The following is a 12,943-nucleotide window of genomic DNA, read 5'->3' on the forward strand; positions in this document are numbered from 1 at the left end:
TCCAAGGTCCAATTAAGTTATTGTCCCTTTCCATACCTCCACCATTAAGCCTATAATAGAGTATAATGCGTCCTTTGACATGTACTTGTCTAAGCATATGACTCAGCTTGACAGACTGCAGTGTTTCTTCGCTAAGATAATCAGAGGCATACCTTCCTTTCAGCTACATTGATTGCCTCAAAGTTCTCTCTCTGTCTTTATGTTTCTTACAAATTCTTGAGAGAGGACCTCTGTCTTGCATATCGGACCTCAAGGGATCCAGTCCTATGTGGCTTCTTTTATATCCACAAAACAGCTACACAATAAACAGTTGCTCAGGTGAACTAAGTTTTTACCAAAATGTAAACAGAACCCTCTGGTGAGATAGATATCTCACCCATAAAAACCCCCTTTCACAGAATACACTTCCCTTGAATGTAAAACAAAGTACCTCCCTGACACTCTAAGTCTCAAAATCATGAACTGAAACTAAATGCCAAAAAATGCATTATTGTATTCTTTGGGAAGTCATCTTCCCCAAGGGACTACCATACTGACAATTTCCCCTTAAGAGTTGACCCATTTGTTCAAGTTTTGGGAACTTACGTGGACAGTGACCTAACTTTTGACTAACGTATCCACTGCTGTCAGAAAGTCCTTATATACTGCACAGCTTATAAAAAGGGGATTGTGTCTAGATCTAGGGATGCATTATCCACTATATTCAGCCCTGTCATTGAATATAATGCCCTCATTTGACATGTATCTGATACATGCAACATCTGGAATGCCCACAGAGATACCTTACTAAAAGGATACAGGCCTAAACTAAATTCCTACATGGACCATCTAAAAGTTCTGTCACTATACTCAGTATCCTACAGACTGTTAAGAGGTGACCTGTGTCTGGTATACAAGGAATTCTCCTACCCATTACTGATGGATTTACTGCACATCAACAAGTCAATTAAGTCTCAAAATCATGAACTGAAACTAAATGCCAAAAAATGCATTATTGTATTCTTTGGGAAGTCATCTTCCCCAAGGGACTACCATACTGACAATTTACCCTTAAGAGTTGACTCATTTCTTCAAGTTTTGGGAACTTACGTGGACAGTGACCTAACTTTTGACTAACGTATCCACTGCTGTCAGAAAGTCCTTATATACTGCACAGCTTATAAAAAGGGGATTGTGTCTAGCTCTAGGGATGCATTATCCACTATATTCAGCCCTGTCATTGAATATAATGCCCTCATTTGACATGTATCGGATACATGCAACATCTGGAATGCCCACAGAGATACCTTACTAAAAGGATACAGGCCTAAAAAAAATTCCTACATGGACCATCTAAAAGTTCTGTCACTATACTCAGTATCCTACAGACTGTTAAGAGGTGACCTGTGTCTGGTATACAAGGAATTCTCCTACCCATTACTGATGGATTTACTGCACATCAACAAGTCAAATGCCATCTGAAATGCTCAGTCTAGGATCTAAATCTCTTCTGCAACATAAACAAAATGGTTTGCAGAGACAGGAATATCTTGCAGAGGATACCGTTGCTCTGTAACAGACTCCCCATTTATATAAGACAAAATTCATCCCTGTCCATATTCAAATGCAGTTGGATCAATGAGTATAAACAGCAAATTTACCCCAGGACTGCCCCTCTACTACTAATGGGCAGAAGCACTTCCTAAATGCTTTATCCCATGCATGGGTCCCCTCAACTTATCTATGGTATGATCTAATTTATTCTCTTTAGGGGTAATATATAATTATCGACCATGGGATGGGTGAGGCCAATCTCTAACCAAATGGGATAGGTTAATTTGAACATAAAAAGGGAAACCGGCTAGGCTTAAAATGGTCTGCAAGAGCAGCTAGCCTGGGACTTACCTGTGAACCTATGAACCTATAACTGTAACCTAAACAAATGCATGGTTAATCATAAATACACCCCTGGTCTGGCTCGTCAGGCCCTCACTTAAAAGGGTCTAAAGGTAGGTATTAAATATACCCTGGGTCTACCTCTCAAGCTCTCTCAGGGAATTAATTTTCATGTCTGTTTGTGTCTTGTGGCTAGGCTGCAAATGTTCCTCTGGATCAACAGCTTAGTATTAACTTCTGAACGTATTAAATACTGCTAAGTAGCATTCAATGGCTTCTCTGTATTCTGTTCACCTTTCAGTTCAGTGTTGTCACCATTACCAACACACCTGTCTCCTGGGTACTTGTTCAATAGGAGAGAAGTGATTCCTTTTTGCAGCTACGTTGCCATTTCAGCAACTTTCATTTTGTAGAAAGAGCTACTGAATTGTTCTAATTAGAATGCACAGAAAAATTCTGAGTTTAACACTATATCTAAAAAGACAACCCCCCAACTCAGTATCATCCTCAAGTCAACTTAGGAGACTCAAACAGTTTTATTTGCATATTTTTTTTCAGACAAATATTCTAATCAATTAAAATGAAAAATTGCTTAGAGTAGAGAGAGGGGAACATGTAACAAACAGAAAATTAACAAAATAGCAGTTGTTCACATTTATTTAAATTAAAATAGAAGTTTGCATTTGGTTTCAGCACTGGAATATTTTTTTGGATGACAAAGAATTTAAAATATTGCAAAATACGGTGACAAGGCCCCCAAATGTGGACAGCCTGGCTACTAAAAATAGGCCCTTGTGCCAACAAATGTAATGAAACAGGAGCAACATTCAGCCATGTTAGAAACTTAAATTATTGGATACTACCTATAGACAAAATTATGCCCAGTATCACCAGGGCAGGCCTTTGGTCAACTTGTGCCTTAGCAAAAGGATTCACAGCACCCCCCCACACTACCCGGTGCCCCCATCCTGGTCTACCTACAGCATTCAGATTACTTTTTTCTCCAGTTTTCTACATTCTGTCTTATTGTTGAGTTTTTCCTGTATTTATTAAACACATTTTAAAGAAACCATTTCTTTACTAAAAAATAGTAAACAAATAAATACTGGAAAAGCATCCCTGCTAAAGTGGTCTCTAGGCATCTGCCTAGTTGGCCTATGCCTAAGACTGGCTATGAGTATCACATAAACTGTCTCCAGTTTCTGTTTCAAGAGTCAGCCTACTTCAAGTGAATCTATGCTCAGCTGTTTCTTTTATACAACAAACAGAAACAATATACCTTATTTAACAAGTGCTGATTCTGGTTAAATGCGCACAATGAAGCTTGGATCATATGACTAAATAAAAAACAGTAGATCTTAGGATATTACATTTTAGAACTTGGTAGTGATTTACCATGGGAAACTGCTAGTTAAAAAAAGCAATCTGAATACCAGTATTTTCCAAAGGAAGAGCAGCCCTCCTCCACCCCACACACTTACACTAGCTAACTCCTAATGTGGGACTCAAACCGATGACCTCTGGAATAGTGAGAAAGCGTGGAAACAGGAGTAGGTACAATAGTCACAGCCTGCACTACAGCATATTCCATAATTGCTTCATGTTTTGTGGCCTTTAAAAGATATTCAGATTTTTGTTAAATATTTGCTTAGTTTCTCTTTAAGAAGAAATTTAACTCTAAAAAAACCTTAACATTAAAAATTATGTCACTGAGTGATACTGAAGCCTAGCTCTCTTTCACAGTAACTAAATTGTTCACCATGATTCAGAAACCACTGCTAATTTTAAATAGATTTTGCCAGCTCTGTCCATGTGTTCTGAAAAATGAGACCAGGAGTTATGTGTTTTACTAGTTTTCTAAACGTAGGAAATAAATTTGCTGTTGCATCCATAAGTACAGCAAAAGTACATTTTTGTGTGTCTGTGTTGCTTCCACTCAGCCACAAAGAACAGCTTGCACAACCAGCCCAGCAAGTTCTTCCATCGCTACTTTTAGCCTGATTGCGTCTTTCTGCTCTGAAAGAGATCCTCTCAGATGAAAGCAGACAACTGAAACGCATTGTGAGGGTGATTTCCATCTATCGGTACCTGAAAGGCATCCAGCTAAAAAACAGGGAAATAGTCACATTTGAAGAAAAGCCTTGTCTTGGACATAACACCTCAGCTGCCTTCTACAAGTTTGCTTTTTGTAGTTTGAGTTTACTTCTGTACCACAGGCGAATGGATTACTACCGTAACAGCTTCTGTGGAAGAACTCCGGGAGTGTCCTAATTATCTTAAGAATGTGAGTATTTAGAACCCAGTCTTTGCATAACATTGGCAGGTTTTCATATGCTGTGGGATCTGGCTGTGGAAAAATAAATAAATGGTACAGTAGCATTATTAAGGTTTGAAAGATATTCTTTTCAGACTTTCCTTCCTGAGCACACTAATTTTTAAAGTGTGAATCACCAAATAACTGAATAAAAATGTTGTCAAGATGTTGTTCTTGGGGGAAACATATGTGTTCTGCTGGCATGTTTTGATAGTTCATTGATAGAAATGTGTGATACTGTTGTCTAAAAAGCGATAAATCATTTGTTTGTTAACCTGCTTTGTGATTCTGTCCAAACGTTTATCCGCATTTTCTTTCTTTTTAAAGTTTACTGGTAAAGTAATCACAGACCACTTAATTGATTTGACAATGCAATATGCTCTATTTGAACTGCTTTACAGAGTTCACATTATTTTGAAGAATTCTGTTTTTGCACTGGGCCCGATATGTGAGACATTTATAGCATAGCCCACCATCTCGTATGATGATATATTTCTTTGTTTGGTTTTCTAAAGGCATGCTGATACAATGCTTCAACACCAAGGTAGCACCAAGTGAATTTTAACAGTAATTCATAGAAGGCACAGTACCATATTACTGAATAATACAAATACATGTAAATATAGAGAATAAGGCTGAAAAGAAATAAAAATTCAGAAGGAACTCTGATGAAACTAACATTCAAAGGCAAACTCACAGAGAGACTGCCACAGGGTTATAAGGTGACCCTCTGGGGATTAAGGAAGTGGAAGTTAGTTTAGAAAGAAGCCTTGAGTTAGGAACAAAGAAAAGAGAAGCCGAGAAAATAGTGAGAGATGGAAAGTAAAGAGATGTCTTTAAGGAGTTTCATGAAGGATAGGAAGAGAAAGAGGAAAGATGGTTAGAGAAGGTAGAGCAGTATTGGTCAAGGAAAGATCCAGGCCTATGTCAGTTGAGGTCCAAAGAAGACAAAAAGTGTTGTACACTTAGAAGGTTAACTATGTAGCTCTGACTACCTGATAAGTATTGGTTTTAAATGAAAGCAGGCTAAATACAGAAGGATAGCAGTCAATGACTATGTATTGGATTACAAATCACTTCTATAATGATAAAATATTTAATTAATGTTTTTAAACAAGCATTTCCACTGTGTGTGTGTGTGTGTGTGTGTGTGTGTGTGTGTGTGTGTGTGTGTGTGTGTGTGAGAGAGTGTGTGTGCGGGCGCATGTTTAAGAGGATTACTTGTGTACTGCACAGCATATGCATTTGTATATCATGGTTCACAGTAATGTTTTTATATCTAGTGGAGTCAGAGTCTGTGAAGTGCCATCTGTCAGCTGACCAGGGCTCAAAATTCAGGAAGTACTTTTGACCTTAAGGGATTTTGTGATGAGATTAAATTGTAGAATTCAAAATAATGCATGAGTATGTCACTAGAGAAAGTAGATAGGAACCTTGCACTGCATAGTTGTTTTGTAAAGAAATAAGTATAGAACTGTGGTAGCAATAATGGAAGGAGAAACACCCATGGAACTGTGGTAGCAGTAATAGAAGGATAGACATGCATGGAACTCTTGTAGCAGTAATAGAAGGAGAAACACGCATGAAACTGTGGTAGTAGTAATGGAAGGAGAAACACGCATGGAACTGTGGTAGCAGTAATGGAAGGAGAAACTTGCATGGAACTGTGGTAGCAGTAACAGAAGGACAAACATGCATGAAACTGTGGTAGCAGTAAGGGAAACAGAAACATGCATGAACTGTGGTAGCAGTAATGGAAGGAGAAACACATGGAACTGTGGTAGCAGTAATGGAAGGAGAAACACATGGAACTGTGGTAGCAGTAATGGAAGGAGAAACACGCATGGAACTGTGGTAGCAGTAACAGAAGGAGAAACTTGCATGGAACTCTGGTAGCTGTAATGGAAGGAGAAACATGCCATGGAACTGTGGTAGCAGTAAGGGAAACAGATACATGCATGGAACTGTGGTAGCAGTAACAGAATGAGAAACACATGGAACTGTGGTAGCAGTAATGGAAGGAGAAATACATGGAAATGTGGTAGCAGTAATGTAAGGAGAAACACATGGAAATGTAGCAGTAATGGAAGGAGAAACACATGGAACTGTGGTAGCAGTAATGGAAGGAGAAACACATGGAACTGTGGTAGCAGTAACGGAAGGAGAAACACACATGGAACATGTGGTAGCGTAGCACTAAAGAAAGGAGAAACATGCATGGAATAGCACATGGTCTAGACATGACAGCTGGGGATGTGGCTATTAAACAACCCAACTAAGCAATTCATGTTACAGTGACTACAGTACAAGAGGGAGAGGAATGTGCCCCATGAATAATAAAGTCATAGTCAGTGAATGAAAGGAGATGATGGTTACGTGGGCTCTGAATGTGTAACATGCATGGAAAGAACAAATCTTTTCCAGAACTCCAATTCATCTGTCTAGCTCCCTGAATAGGTTAAGAGCATGGGTGCAAAGGTTAAGTCACAAAAGATAACACCCTGGCATCCATAACTATGAAAACACAAACACATGCACATACACACACACACAGACAGACAGACACACACACACACACACACACACACACACACACACACACACACACACACACACACACACACACACACACACACACACACACAAAATACACACAATACTTTCATTTGACATCACACAATAAATGAGATCTGCAAGGAAACTAACTCATTTGTACCTGTAGGGTAAACTGTTGTCGATATTATTCGCCAGCAGTGTTGTTATTGTTAATTTGTCATTAAAATCTCCCCGTCATTTAAACACACTACTTCCAGTACTTGAAAGACAAAATAATGACATGCATCATTTTCTAAAACACATTAAAACATATTTATGCAAAACATTTTATAGGCATCTTCTTATTTAAAGTGCTGCAAGATTCTAATCTTAAACACTGTTTTTGACTTACCCACATAAGAACACTGCATACCTTACAGGTGATGACAAATTCTATGCCTATCCCCTATTACAATGTGCATGCATCTTTGTGTATTTATTTATGTGTATATCTATCTATCTATCTATCTATCTATCTATCTATCTATCTATCTATCTATCTATCTATCTATCTATCTATCTATCTATCTATCTATCTATCTATCTATCTATCTATCTATCTATCTATCTATCTGTGTGTGTGCATGATTCAGAAGCTTCTGGAATTCACCATGAAAATCATCATGTAAACTACAACTGCATCCTTGGGCTCTTCACCTGATACCAAACAAGAAAGAGAAAACGAAAACTAAACATTTTTAAAAAAACAAAAAGAGAAGAGACTGATCATCAAGATCTTTTTCCTACAGCGGCTGTTTTTTCAACTGCAGGTCCATTAGGTGTTTCCCTGTGATTTTTTTCACTAAACAGTTTTACTTGTGGACTTATATCTGCTTGTGGTTATGTTGTCAGAGGAATGTTTTTATAGTTCTTTGTCCATTGAGTTCACCTACTACAATAAGGAGGTTTTCTACATATTAAAATGATTGCTTTCCGGTGGTGTTTGCTGCTACAATGATTTTCAGATTATACATCTTATACAGAGGCAGTGTTCTAGACTGCAGGTTCAGTATTTTTGTGACTATTTTTCTGATAAATTGAATTTTCAGTAAAGCTTTTCATTGCTTGAAGGAACATCAGAAGAGTTTAGTGGTGAACTGAGCAACTAATAAGGGGCAGAAGTTAACGAACTTTACAGTTTGAACTGGAAACGAACAGTTACCGGACAACAGGAGGTGTTGACTTTGAACATTTTATTGTTTGTGAGGGTCTTTCTATTATTTTTCACTTACCAGTGTATGGTATGTGGAAGAATTGGTTTTGGACATGTTGCTATGAATATTTGATTATATAAAATCAACGGCAGCGATACTTAAGTAGGCCCCCTTTTTTTTTTTTTGGAGAGCCATTTATTTGGAATCTTTAATTTGTATAATCTGCCTTGATAATTGGTTTGAAACCATGGATGAACAGAAAGTGTATTAGTTGCTTTGTTAGTTTCAGCTAGTCATTTGTATATTCTAATTCGTTTTCCTTATAAGTGCAGTGGTATATGATTTTTTCACATTACTGCGGTGGTGGTGCTGCGGTAGCGTTGTCGCCTCACAGTAAGATGCTGTCCGGTTCGATTTTCAGCTAGAGCGTCTTCTGTATGGAGACATACATGCATGAATGGGCGTACCTTCATTGAAGGTTGTGCATCAGGGCTGGCAACTCGGCACATAAAATTCTTCTGCCAATCATTAGCGGACCGGAGTTCCGCTGTGGCGACACCAAACCGGGAAAAGCCGAAAGACACAACAACGGAGGTAAGTCATTATTAAGAGTATTTTTCCTGCTTTAAAAAGGTATTTGGTAACTTGATTATGTGAATAAGTATATGAGAAGGATTTAATAGGCCTTTATGTCACTCTAGGGTGAAGTAATTGGGATGGGGTGTTACCAAATACATGTGAAATAAGCATCATTCAGATAATAATTTCTTATGGAAGCCTGATTATATTTTTTATGAAAGCCAACTTATCTAGTAGGTTTGGTGTATGTATGGTTTTGATCTTATACAAGTTTTGTGTGTGTTTTCTGCTAGTACCAGGCAACATACTTGCCTAGTATACACGCTGTGCTCTGAATGTTCAATGCTGTAATAACATTATATTGTATTAGCATGATAATATAAAGCACGCTAGTGTCTTACTCCCACTTGCAAGTGTGCATAGCGAAGCGTGGCCTAATTTCTTATTAGTACTGTGGAGGCATGTAAACAGTGTTATAACTGCTATCTTAGGGTACAGTTCAGATATCTCGCACCCTCTCACAAGTGTGCACAGTGAAGCGTGGCCTAATAATCAGTGTGTTTGAATAGGAGCTGATGACACTTTTACTTGTCTTGTTTAAACACTGTAGTCTGATATTTTATTGTTCTAAGAAGTATTTTAAATTTGTAAACTGACATTGTGGAGTTAATTATATAATCCTACATAATTATTTGCTACTGTTATAAATACAGAAGTGTTTCTATTTGTTTGTTGTTAGTTTAAGTTAGGCCTAACTTTCCCTACTAACTCTTCACCAATACAAATTTAGTACCTACCAGCATACCCTCACTCTTCCCTCCGCACTCAAACCACACCACCAACGGTATTCAACCACCACTCTCTCAAAAAATGCATCGCAGACTAGGAATTCTTTGTTTTACACTCGCATACCTAACCTACATCACAACCATTCATACCAACACAGCATTAAAAAACATTGCATTCCATATAACACATACTTATACAAAATCAAACACACCCTCAGATTTCCCTATCACTGCCACATTATTTAAAGACAACTCAGTACTACTCATATATAAGTTTCACATAACCACTTCTTACACTAGAAAAATATCACTTAGATCCAGCACAGATGTATCACACACTATTAAATATATACTGTTTATCACAAAGAAACTAATCACTTCAGGAGACATACACCCAAACCCAGGACTGCTTAACACTCTACTATCAGCCAAACAAACCTCTGACCTATCGATACTTAATATCAACTCTAGGAGTATATCTAACAAACTTCCTGACCTACATGGATTTATAGCCCACTACTCCCCAGACATACTAACCATTACAGAGATCTGGCTAAAACCAAACACCCAAGATGAGGAAATCCTTCCACCAGGCTATAATATATTAAGACAGGATAGAGTAAGCAAGAAGGGAGGTGGAACTGCTATCCTCTTTAAAAGTACACTCAACATAAAACCCATACAAACCCCTTTACCTAAATTTCAAAATGCCGAAATCTAAGGTTCAGTCCTATATATAAACAACACCAAAAAATCAATATACTCTGCTGTTACATTCCCCTAGGAAATAACTCCCCCACCATTGAAGACATCCTACACTGGACTACAGATAATCTTCCACAGGAAACCATCCTACTAGGTGACCTAAATACTGACTGGTTAGCATGTAACTCTAACAACCCCACTAACCACATCATTCTCTTTGTTTTTTCCCAACTCATCCTAGAACCCACTAGAATAGATAAAAAAAAAAAACAAGAAACAATCTGTACTAGACTGGACGCTAGCCAATTGCCCCAAACAAAACTACCCGATAGGATGTCTACCAGACACTCTAAGTGACCATCTTCCCACGGTCCTCCTTTGTAAATGCATCAGCTTAGCTAAGCCCATAGCTTTTAGACAAGTCAGAGATGACCACAAACTAAATATACAGAATCTTAACTCCATTCTAAAACAATGTAACTGGGAACCACTTAAAACCCTAAGTTTAGACCAGGCTGTCGACTACTTTAATAGCACTTTCATTAATGTTCTAAATTTAGTCTCACCCATTAGGAAAGTTAGAGTTAAGATAAACAACGCACCATGGCTAAGTAGGGACACGAGTCTTACTGACGTCTAGAGACAAGGCTTGGAAAATGTGGAAAAGAGAAAACACTAGCCTATCCAAACAAAACTACCAACAACTCAGAAATCAGGCCAAGAAACAAACCAAACTGGATAAACAGAATTGTTTCCTTGCTGCCCAAAAGAATGACTCAAAAGACCCTCAAAAGTTTTGGCATACTATCAACTCACTGTTGAAACCAGGTAAAACCACCACTCCAACTCCCACCTCCACCAACAATACTAAGGACATAGCCTCCCAATTTAATCAACACTTTACAGAATCTATCTTGACTTTATCCTCCCAACTATTTTACTAACCTGGTAAATCAACACAGAAACAACAATAACTTTGTATCTGCTATATGTTTAGACCTCTCAAAAGCATTTGACATGGTCTCCCACTCCCTACTTCTAGACACCCTAGACTCTCTAGCCTTTGCCCCTCCAACTATTGTCTGATTTAAAAATTATCTGTCAGATAACCAGCAGTCTGTCCAATGGCAAGGTATATTATCTCCTCTACTCCCAACAACCATAGGTGTACCACAAGGCTCTATATTAGGTCCTCCTCTTTTCTCAATTTTCACTAACAATCTTCATGCTTCCACCCACCCTGCTACACTCATACAGTATGCAGACAATTTGACTCTTATCTGCTCTGCACCCTCACTTACCATGTTACATCAACTCACTCAGGATTCCTTTAGCTTAGTGGAAAGTTGGATTACTCAGATTCAACTTATCCTAAATCCCAAAAAGACTAAATTGGTTCTTTGCACGCCCAACAAATCTATTCCTACCTCTCTATTCTTCTCAATCACTTCCAAAAATGGTGCTATCATCACCCCCTCTGATCACTCCAAACTCCTGGGTGTAGAAATTGACATAAACCTACAGTTTGATGTCCACATTCCACAAACCATCAAAAAAGTCCATAAAAAAATGGGAACACTATAAAGACACCAAAAACTTTCTCTCTAAACAAGCGATAATCTCCCTAGCCCAAACCCATCTACTGTCCACTCTAATGTATCCGGCATCAATCCTTACCCATATCAGAAAACATGATCTTGCTAGACTTGTGATATGTTACAACACAATTGCCAAGTTCGCTAATAACTGCACCTTCAGAACCTATCACTGTCAGGCGCTAAAGGAACTACAATGGCTAGAATTTCCCCAACTACTCAATTACCATCAACTCATCATTGCCTACAATATTGTGAGACATCCCGATAGAACCCCAGCACTAAGTCACCTACTCACGCCCTACAAATCAAATCGTCCCCTTCGCTCCACTGACAGATCACTCCTTTGTATCTCTAAGGCTAACAGCACTGCAGGTAAAGCACTATTCTCCCATAACGTAGCTAAATCCTGGAATAACGTTCCCCCTGCTTTATCTTGTGCCTCCACTATTATGCTGTTCAAATACTCACTTAAATTACACTTAATTAATTCCTGGCTATGTCCATGCATTACCTAACCTTCACTGTTTCTACCACCCCAGGTTGCTTCATATCCAATTATACCTACTGTAATACAGTATCAGGTATTTTATTTTTCTGCTCAAGTTTCTAATAGTTATACTAGCTCATGCTAAACTTACACCAATTAATTTCTAAGTAGTCTTGTTCTATCTCTATAGTCAGGTATTATGCTTATCTAGTGTCAATTTCTGTTTCTGTATCAAAAGTTGTATTTTTTATCTAGTGTCAAATTTTGTTTTTTGTATCAAAAGTTTTATTTTTATCTTTTGTCAATTTTTTGCTTCTGTATAGATGATCATATTGTTATCATATTGTTCACCTATTTTTTTTTCTGTACTGAATGTATAGCTTTTCTCCCCGGGCCTCCACTGAAAATGGACATGTGTCCAGTCGGGCTATCCCAGTAAATAAATGTAAAATAAAAAAATATATAAGTATTACAAAACAGAACAACTATAACATTTATTATAGTTCCTTTGGTGCTTGGCATATACAACTTTCACTTTAATTTGCATCAGCTCCTCCTCAATATATAAAAAACCCAGTTGTATATCCCATTAGTAATACCACCTGGGGGGGTGCTAACAAACATTTCATGTGTTATATATCGCATCATTAAATGCTCCTGCAGCAGTAGAACAAGTTATCACAAGCCTGGGAAAGTCATTCAATTCTGTTGCTACATTCTCTAAACTCCTCATCTCACTACTCAAAAACGCTGTCACTGTCATCTCACTTTTTGGCTCTTATTCTGTATTTCTAAGCAATAATTGTTCCTCACATGTGGTGTTTTGAAAGTTGCGTCTAAGTTTAAGA

General features: G+C 37.9%; 1 protein-coding gene across 2 annotated transcripts in view; it reads left to right on the plus strand.

Moving 5' to 3' along the window:
• Nucleotides 1-3,636: 3,636 nt before the first annotated feature.
• Nucleotides 3,637-12,943, plus strand: part of LOC122790732 (adenylate cyclase type 2-like) — a 1,393,058-nt gene continuing 1,383,751 nt past the window's right edge. Inside the window, exon 1 of one of the 2 annotated variants that reach the window (XM_044058316.1) lies at nucleotides 3,637-4,159. The gene's annotated coding sequence lies outside the window, so the exon portion shown is untranslated. The remainder of the gene's footprint in view (nucleotides 4,160-12,943) is intronic. The other variant, XM_044058314.1, reaches the window with a different exon arrangement.

Source organism: Protopterus annectens, chromosome 16.part0, assembly GCF_019279795.1.
Source record: "Protopterus annectens isolate FY-2018-M chromosome 16.part0, PAN1.0, whole genome shotgun sequence".
NCBI classification, from domain to species: domain Eukaryota; kingdom Metazoa; phylum Chordata; order Ceratodontiformes; family Protopteridae; genus Protopterus; species Protopterus annectens.